This window comes from Emydura macquarii, unplaced genomic scaffold (genome assembly GCF_026122565.2).
Source record: "Emydura macquarii macquarii isolate MOO-44397 ecotype Brisbane River unplaced genomic scaffold, CSIRO-AGI_Emac_v2 contig_2636, whole genome shotgun sequence".
Classification (NCBI taxonomy): Eukaryota; Metazoa; Chordata; order Testudines; family Chelidae; genus Emydura; species Emydura macquarii.
The window spans coordinates 25281853-25292161 of NW_027132773.1; positions in this window are offsets into that span (position 1 = coordinate 25281853).

Sequence of the window (10309 nt, forward strand, 5' to 3'; positions counted from 1 at the left end):
ATCACCAACACAAGTAGAGTCTAAATCAATTTGTCACACACCTGTAGCTTACTGCTGTGGGTGTTTGCTAGTTCACAATCACCAATGGGATTCTGGCCTGCAACTTTGTGTCTAGGTAGTACATAATTGTGTCTGTCACTCACTATTTCTTGAAGGCCAGTGCCAGGCAGTTGTCTAACTTTGCTTTTTGGTTGGACTCTGTCCAATCAGATTATTCAGTCAGATTTGTATTTGGTTTGTATATTTGCTCATTCTGTCACTGTGGGGCAGCATGTTCTATACTACAAGGTTAGGTCAATGTAAGCTGCCTTGTGTCAACCCAGCTGCAGAAGCTCCCGCCAACATAAGTGCCTCTCTAACTGATTTAGTAACACCACCTTCCTGAGCATGTAGAGTCACAGCTGATGTGATTAGGTTGATGCAGTATCAGCATAGACACTGTACTGCTTATGGCGATTATTACTGGCTGTAGGAGCTCTACCAGAATCCCCCCCCCCCCCCCCCGACAATACAAGTGATGCAAGTGCTCCTGGTGAAGACGCGGACAGCTGACACAAGGAGGCAAGTGTGAACACACACAAGTCATTTAACAACTGCAGTGGCTGTATGCTGATGTAAGTTAGGTTGATGTAATTCTGGAGTATAGATGTGGCTTGTGTTTGTATGAGACACAGACAGTAAGCAATACGCTAGTATCATCCTCTTAGCATTCTACTTTCCCCCGAATTATGGCAAGAAACAGGGCCAGTATACATAGGCACCAGGTGAGGAGTGTATGCATATGCTCTATGCATATATTTGTTTCAGATGAGACAGTTCACTTTTGAACCTTCAGGACCAGAAGAATGCCCAAGGAATCTTAATGTATCAAAGCGCCTGCTATTCGCAAAGTAGTCAGAATGATGCTACAGTAATATTGCTGAACCATATTTTGGGGCCCAAATCTTTCTCTACTGCCAATGATCAAACATTTTTAAGACTAAGATGTGCTCCCTGAAAATGTGAGAAGTACTCTCAGGGAATAATACTAATGATGGAACCAAAAGTTATTGTATCAAGCTATACGAGCGGTCCCCAAAATGTGGGGTGCTCCCCCAGAGGGGTGTAGCAGGGCCCAGGCCAGCCCACACAGGGCAGCCTGGCCCTGACTAAGACCCCTGGCTCTTGACCATGGCCTCAGCCAGGTGCAGGTGGATTACAGCAGGGGTAAGAGGGGGCCATGACTTAAAACGTTTGGGGACCACTGAGCTATACTCATCACTGTGTTCTCACTAGTCAAATAGAAGGGTACAGAATCTAACAATGACTTATGGGTTAGGAGAAATTAGTGGACACGTTTCCAGCATTTGAGCTATCATAAAGGAAGGCATAGCATTATTTAAAAAGCTAGTTGACTGCTCTCTCTCCTTCTCCCCAGCTAGCTGTGAAAATAACAAACTAACCCCTGCACCAGATATCACTGGGGGATAAATGTGGGTCACTGTTGCTTCATCTATAATACACACTACTTTTTTAGAGGGGCAATATACAAAGCACAGCCCCTAATATAGGGTTGAGGCAGAAAAATACATTGCTCTCCTCAAGTGAGCATACTTTCATCTACCCTTTAGTTTTTTCCAGGAGGGAAACTAACTCAATTCTGGCTGATGGGCCACAAATTATTACTTCTCTCCCCCATGTGCCAGCCAACTCAGTTCTGTTGGCCAGTTCACTGGCTCCATTCATTCATTCATTCATTCCCAACCTCTCCTCATCCACTCCCCTCCACCACATTCTCTGGGAAAGGGAGACAAACAGATGCACAAGACCCACTTATTTCTACATGCCTGGACCCATTGTTCAGAAAACCCATTTGGGATGATAGGGGGATTTCTGCATGGGGGTGTAGTCTAACTCACAATATAGTCCATTGCTTGCAGTGTTGTTGTAGCAGTATCAGACCCAGGAAATCAGAGACACAAGGTGGGTGAGGTAATATATTTTATTGGACCAAGTTCTGTTGGTGAGCAAGACTAGCTCTGTATAGCTCAAAAGCTTTTCTTCAGGTCTGGGTTCTGTCAGGAAAAACAAACAGAAAACAGAATGGCTTAAGATAAGCCACCTCTCCTCAACACTTGCTGGTTGTTAAAGAACAATACCAGGGCTTTTAATTTTGGAGATTTTGCCTTCTCCCCTGCTAACCTACAAAATTGGATGAGCCAGGACAAGAAAGGGCCAGTGAACACAGGAGATCAAAATAGCAGCAGCAGGTTTTAAAAGGAACATTTTTTCAAGGGAGCCAAGGGAGACGCAGGGGAACCAGATTGAGATAAAGGGATCTGTTGGGGTGTCTGAAGAAGGAGGTCTGCCCTCAGAGGATGGCAGAGGTTTAAGTAAGATCAGGCAGGTGCACCTGCCTGATTACAGTAATTGTCCTGGTTATAGGGCTACCTTTTCCTTATCCCTTTTCTGGTCTTTCAGGGTGCACAAAGAAAGATCAGAAAAGGAATATGGAACAGTAGCCCTGTAACCAGGACAATTGGTTCAGTCCTGTTTCACATTACTGTAATCAGGCAGCTCCTTTGAAAAGACATGTAGAAGTAACTCCACAGCACCCTCTGCACACACCTTCTGCAGAAACTAAGCTTCAGAGAATCTGATGGGTTTACCTGGAGTTAGGATAGGTGAGGAGACGAATGCAACACATTCTCTTTATTGAGGTGTGCTGGTGCAACAGCTGGTTGCAACAGCTCCCCTTTGATCAAGCAGGACATTTCCTAGAGTTCTCTTAATCTGGCAGGGAAGCAGTCAGCTCCTCTTGCTAGAGTCTCTATGGGTATATCCACACTGCAATAAAACCCCAAAGTAGGTCTGTGCCAGCTGAATCAGGCTCACAGGCTTGGGCTAAGAGGCTGTTTAATTGCAATGTGGATGTTGGGGACCAAGCTCTGGGACCCTCCTGTTGGAGGCCCAGCACAATTTACATTGCTTGACCTTGTCCTACTGGCCTAGATAGCTTCAGTTGCTTGCTTGGCTATTCTGACCCCTGTAGCATGACATCTTCCATTGGCAGAGATGAATAGGACTACTGAGTAACCTTGCAGATGTTTCAGTTTCTGCATACAATGGCTCATAACAAGACGAAATACATGTATGCTTGCAGCTGCACATAGATAAAGGTGATGGGAACAAGAAGTTATCCTTGAATGTCTGGAGGTACACTGTGTCATTGCCAAGGGGCACATTTTTACACTGCCCCTCCTATCACCAGATGTTGTTTTGAGAACCCCAATTATCATGGTGAGAATGGAATGAAATTAAGGATGAAAACCCAATGCAGGTAATTAGTATATATGATAATGAGTGAGAGGTAATTAGGTGAAAGTTGTTTATGGAAGGATATAAGAAGTCACTAGATTAGACAAAGGGGCATGCTCCATCAACACCTGACTCCATAGGAGGTGCTGCCGGCTGGACCAGAGGATCCATTGACTCCCTGGTGGGGCCCCTGAAGAAAGCCATTCCTGTATACAGTCTTCTGAGTGACTGCTTGGCTCTCCAGGCTTAGTGAGCATGATACATTGTAGTTAATTTTAGGCTATGTATTTAACTAGTATATCTATAGAAAACCTTGCACACTAAACCTTATTGATCTGCAAATTGGGCGTACCGTATCTCACTGGTGTCCACACTGATCACTAAGTGTCCAGTATCAACACCTCCCACCTCACAGGGCCCTAAAGCTCAGGCTCTACCCCAAGACTGAGCATCTACACCACAATTAAACAGCCCCTTCGCCTGAGCCAGGGTCAGCTGGCACAGGCCAACCGCAGGTTTTTAATGGCAGCGTAGACATACCCTGTGGTAGTCACATTCTGAGCTTTGAAAGGTGTTCGTTTCAGTCTTGCTGGAGTGTGTGGATTTCCTCCTTGTACTCAGCATGGTCAGCAGTCCTCGTACTCAAGGGGTTTGGAAATCCCTTTAGTTCTTAAGTCTGGGAGGGATCAGTAAGGGAACCCAGGCCCACCTGCCCACCCACTCCACTGGGTTTCAGCTCACGGTGCTTATCTCAGGCAGGCAGAATCAGGCCTCAGCACTAACTCCTGCTGTGCCCTGATGATCCTTCCTACTTCTCTTGGTTTCTGGAGGTTTTTCAAGCCTGGAGAACTGGACGTCCCTTCTCTGGGCAGCTTCTCAGCAGCTTGATGACCATCATTTCCTTCTCCAGCCTGCTTGGTCCTCTGGCAGCTATTCCAGCCGTCTGCTTCTCATCTCTTTTATTCTCCCAGCTGCTGTGAGGCTGCTCATCAACTCTGGCTGGCAATTCATGCATTAATACCTTGGTTTCTAGGCCAGCATGGAGTACGTATATACCATGATATTGAACCTCAGGGGATTCAGATAAGTTGTTATACTGAAATGGAGGCAGGGGAAGATCTTTATGACACTGTGTGTTATCTCCTCATGTCATGACAGCCATGTGGACCAGGGGCCAGCCATTTGATTACATATCCTTTGCAATATATTTCACAGTTTTGCCATCTAACAGCTGTGCCCTATCCATTTCTACATCGAGCACCATCAGAAAACATGTAACCCTGAACACTGTGAAAAATACCACATGACTGTCCACCGCTTCAAGATTTGCATCAACCATTTGGAAACTGGCTTACTCTCAACTTTCTGAGAGCAGGAGTTATTACTTCAGATTATGGTGCCAAAACTTTATGGACAGTATAGGATGATAATTGTACACACACCACGTTTTAAACACTGATATTTTTTTCCCTCAAAGATTTCAGAGTTCAAATAAGTTTAAGAAAACAGTGGTAGCAATGGAAGCCAAATCAGCTTCATTTCCATCTGCACAAGTAGCACCAGACCGCTCAAATGGTTTGGATTTAGTGGCCTGGCTTAGACTCTAGCAGTTTTGCTGCACTGTCCCACAATCCTATGCAACATTTCCTGGTCTTGCACCATTAGTTCTATCTCCTGTGATGATCCATTCTGCAGATGTAGAAAAGAAGAAAGGGGAAAAAAGGGAACTAGCAGTGAAGGATTTGCATGGTGTGATGGGTACACAAACCCCACACTGAGCCTGAAAGGGTTCAAAGGCAATAAGGGACACAGGTAATCCCACCCCACCACATTTGCTAAGGATGCTCCAACTGGAGGAGTAGGTTAAAAGGAGCTCAGAAGCCTAGGCAACAGGTTGTGGACAGGTTGCATGAGACAGAAATCCTTCTCCAGGAAGCCAGACAGAAGAGTGAGCCTGAGAGGAGACAATGGAGTGGATAAGACACTCCGGTAGAACCTCCTCTAACCACCACCCTTTTGAAAACTTGCAGGTCCTGCAAAGCCTTGCTCTTTTCTTGTAATGTGATTGACTGACTGGCTGACTGACAATAGGGGCCATGTCCAAACTGAATTGATCTATAGGTAGAAAGACGCCCAGGGAAGGAACTTAGACTCACTGCAGGGAGGACCCTGCTGATATTGCTTTCCACAGAGCCCTGGACTAGGATAAAGAGGGAGGACCTATGTCCTCCTACCACATACTGTTAAAGGCCTAGACTCCAATGTGGATAAAAAGCTGAAGATCCCTAGGTTAAGGTCAGGAGAAAATACCTCTGCTGCCCTGATAGACAGGCTGTATGGGGAGATTTTGATAAAGCAGTAAAAGGGCCAGGGACCACTTGATAGTGTAATATTGATTATCATATTTGTTGCTAACGACAGCTGAAATCGGTAGGTGGCCTGTCTGCAGGTCTGAGCAACCTTGGCACGACTAAGCTGGGTGGGGAGAACCTCTCGCTCAAACTTTGTGCCTGACCCTGTGCCATTCCCTGATGCCCTAGTGGACTTGTGTGTTTCAGGAAAAGACCAAGAAGCTTATTTATGCATGCCCTCTGGGAGATGTTTGTTAGGGCCCCAGGACATGCAGATTCTGCAAAAACACATCTGGTTAATTGGTATTCTGAGGCAACCTATTGATTAGCTTTTGAAACTGCTTGCCCAACAAGTTTTTTTCTTGACGTGTTATTGTCTACTATCAAGGATAAATAGGGGAGGAGAGGTATGGACACTTTGAGATCTCTTTTTGGACACAGCTTCAGGATCCTCGAATGACAGCTGGAAAGCCAGTTGGAAAGCCGTTGCTATTTCCACTTGAAAGGCACCCCAAACGTTGGTAATTATTGAGCATTGAGGGTGTTTTACTAACTTGTTGCACACATATATAAATGCTTGAGCCTAAGTAAAGTATAGCTTTAAAGTACGAGCACTCTTCTGTTATACAGTTTCTACCAGTCCATCTATCGGCTGGATGGCCGTGTCTCCATTTGATTTATTTCCTGACACCACCTCACATAGAGTAAAGCTACTAAGAGCTTTGGGTTGGCAGAACCCTGAGTAACAAGGCAAGGGCCTGGAAGTTGGCTGCACTAGGCTGCCTGGCCCGCCGAGCTTCTTATCACACATGGGTGCTGGTCTCAAATATTTCCCTCAATGAGGGAAAGTGTGGAGGACTTGGGGAGGGGAGTCAGAACATGGGCTGTGGAGGGACAAGGAGATGGAAGAAGAATAGACAATGGGAAGAGAATAAAAGCATGTATGCAAGAGAAAAAATGTGCATGTTAAGTGCTGAGTTTACACTGTTGTAATTTGTAATATCAAAGTACTGCAGTAATTTAAAAGTGGTGTTTAAAACAGTGGCCTGATAGAAATTAAAGATGAAAATGATCTCTTAGGTCATCTAGCTTCAGTGAAACTATTAGCATGAGTAAATCCTCACCACAGGGAGTAAGGGTTACACAACTGAGCTGTTAATTATTTCTTAACCTGGGTTTGATGTATTTGTCTTTGTTAATCTTTTTTCATACTGAATATTCTGTAAATTGCTTTGGAAATTGCCACCATCATCTGGAGGCCTGCACTCCCATCTGCGACTGCAAAGGAAAACATGTAAAGGTTGAGGCACAATTGAATGCAAGACCTGTGCTTTAATAATTTGTTCCATACTGACCAATTTGGAGACTGGGAAGTACGAGTGTCACCAACAGCAAAATAACATTAATGCAGCTGTTGTTTTTTTCTGAGTATTTGGATTAGTTTGTGTCTTTTGCCATCAACCTAAATTGAAATAACACTATCCAGTCAATAGGCATGTCAGTACTTTCACAGTGAACAGTACATGGAGTCAAGTGCCTTATCACTCCTCTGGAATAGTTACTATGTATAATGTCAGTCCATAATGAGGAGAAGTTAATTAAAGGATCTTTGACGTGATATATCACTCCAGTCTGTATCCTGAAAAGTTAATGAGCAGATGTGTGATATGACATCTTGAGCTAAATTCATTCCCTATGTAAATCCACTGAAGTCAGTGGAGATAAACCAGGGATGCTTTTGTCGCATTGTGATAATGCATAGGATAGGGCCGTTAAGATTTCAGTATGGATAATATCTGCAATTCGTCCTTGAAAATGTTATGCATAAAACTTATTGCATGTTGGGAAGTAGGTGATTGGGTGTTATGTTTGTTTTAAAATACCAGTGTCTAAGACAAAAATGTGCCAATTTTGGGGTAATAGATTCAAGGCTCTGCCTACTTGCACGTGGGTGAGGTGTAGTGGCCATACTGAGGCTGCTATCCTTGTGCTGATTCAAGGGAATAAATGGGTGCTTTATACATCTTCACTCCCTCACAGTAGTATATAAACAAAATTGGCTAGTGCACTAGACTGGGATTTTAAAAAAAGCTGAGTTCTATTCCTAGCTCTGCCAGTGACCTGCTGGTTGATCTTAGACAAGTCACTTCCTCTCGTTGTGCCTCAGTTTCCCTATTTGTAAAATGGGGATAAAGATATGAATTTGTTTGTAAAGTACTCTAAGATTTATGGATAACAATTGCTATATAAGAGCTAGACATTTATTATTATTCACTGAAATAATTATTTCTCTTTTCTATTTCTTACTAGGTGCTACTTTGCGCAGAGGCAATTTTACTTTTTCTCCTCTATAGTCAGCTAGTTTCATGCATGGTTTGGCTGGGTCTTTCACACAGCAACAGGAGAGCGAAAAATCATTTTTTTAAAATGGGAAAATATGACTGCATGACCACAAAAACTAGCAAAAGCAGATATAATACATGAAATTATATATATTTAATTCACTTTTTGAAAATGACTACACTTTGAATTGATAGTATTCCTTTAACAAAAGAAACTAACACATACAATGGATTTAAGCAAGTACTTGCCTTAGCTGAAGTATTGCCATAATGACTAACAGACCCATTAAACAAGATTTAAAATTTGATTAAATCTAACAGAAAAGGGATGGGGGAAATTGAGGGCAGCAGACAACATTTATAATTAACGTTTATTTATTTAACAAATATACAATTAAGATCTGTCAGGAGGGGTTAGGAAAATCTAATCATTCCCCAAAGACTCAGGATTAGATGAGGTGGCAAATTGCATGTTCTTATTCTGGATTCAGTTGAATAGGCGGGTCATAGAAGCCATGTCCTAAAATGAGGTTTCCTGTCTGTGTGGCACTGGTTGCATACAAGATTGATGCAGTGACATCCTCATCCATCAAATTTTTTTTTAACATTTAGTTCCTGCCTTTGATGTTGTGCAGCAGGCATATGTCAGGGGAAATTAGTAATTTATGTCCATCAATAATTAGGTCAACGTTCTTGTAAATTCACATAGCAGTCTCTTCCTTATCTGTAATATTCAAAAATGTGGCATTCAATGTACTACTGGCGTTTGCATAACATTTTCTCTGGGTAACTTGATAACACTTTCCACAAAAGATCTTGCTTTGCATCCAGATGCAGCAGTCCTGGGATTTCACCATCCATTAAATCAGTGATTTGGTATGGAATTTTGTCCCAGGATCCTGATATATCTAATACATTTAGTTATCAAGGACCTCAAGCCACCTATCTTCATAGAAGTTCTGCTTTGCAACATTTTTTTCCCCACACACTAAATTTTACAGTCATTGTAGTGATTGGTAAGTTAGCCTGTTTGCTCTATGTGGTTTAACATAAAATTTAAAATTGTAACAATTTTATTGTTCTGCCCTGCTCATTCTGAATTCACGTGTGTGTCAAAGGATGTTTATAAAATTTCTGGATTTTTTTCAGGGAACAATTTTCACAGAATTCTTGAATGGAGGACTGATTCCTGTTGAGACAAACTGGGAGAGTGGAGAGCAGGTGTGGAGTGGTCAGCATGCCTCTGGACACAACCACTCAGAATAAAGACAATCTTTTTTACCTTGTTCTAGTTCTTCCGCATTTCCAGATATAGATGTGAGTTGTACACTTGTTGAGCAACCTGTCTACAGACAGATTCTTGGGTGAGATCAACAGGTTAATTCCAGCTGTATCAATTGAACCTAAGAGAGAGACCCATTTTCCCTCTACACGTCACATTTTATATTTATATATAAAATATTTTGAGGGAGGGATATCAAGTAACAAAAATAAGTGTGACACAAGCCCCCTTTTAACAAAGCACAAAACGAAAACTTCCTGACAAATCAGTATTGCCAAAACACATTTAGTTCTGTGCTATTTCTGTGTTACTTATCAAGTTGTGATAGAACAAGTTTTGGAGTTATATCCCTCTAAAACATGCAGTTTGGGTCTGATCTTGCATATTAAACTCCTATTGGGCCAGATTTTCTGGTACAAGTCTGGATGTAAATAGCTAGCTGATAAATTTTCCCTTGCTGAGGGAACTCTGAACTAGCAGAAACCCACCAAAGGAAGCTCCTGCAGCAGCCACCTCCCATTACACTTCAGCACATATAAGAGGAAATATGGTCCAGTGGTTAAAGCACCACCTTGGCACTTTAGATACCTGGCTTTGATTCCTAGCTCCACCATCAATTTTTGTGTGTGTGACTTTAAGCAAGTTACTTAGTCTGCCTGGTCTCCATCTATAAACATCTACTTCACAGGGGTCTTATAAAGAAAAATACATATTAAAATTTGTGAGATGCTCAGATACTCCAGTGAGGAAGCCATACAAGTACCTTAGACAAATAGAAAAGGGAGAAAACCCTACTGTGTGGTAGAGCTGAATATTAATTAGAGTAGCCTATAGCTGTTCAAACTGAGGCCTGAACAAGGTTGTGTAGAATCAGGGAGCTATAACCTACTCGGTGATGGCTCCACCCCCTCTCTCTCCTGAGCACAGCTCAGATACAGGGGACAATCAAGCCCACTGATTTAATTAACAATTTTGCCTGTTTAGGATCATTGAACAGCATCTATACTTTTTCTGCTGTAGTGTTTTCTATATTTTTC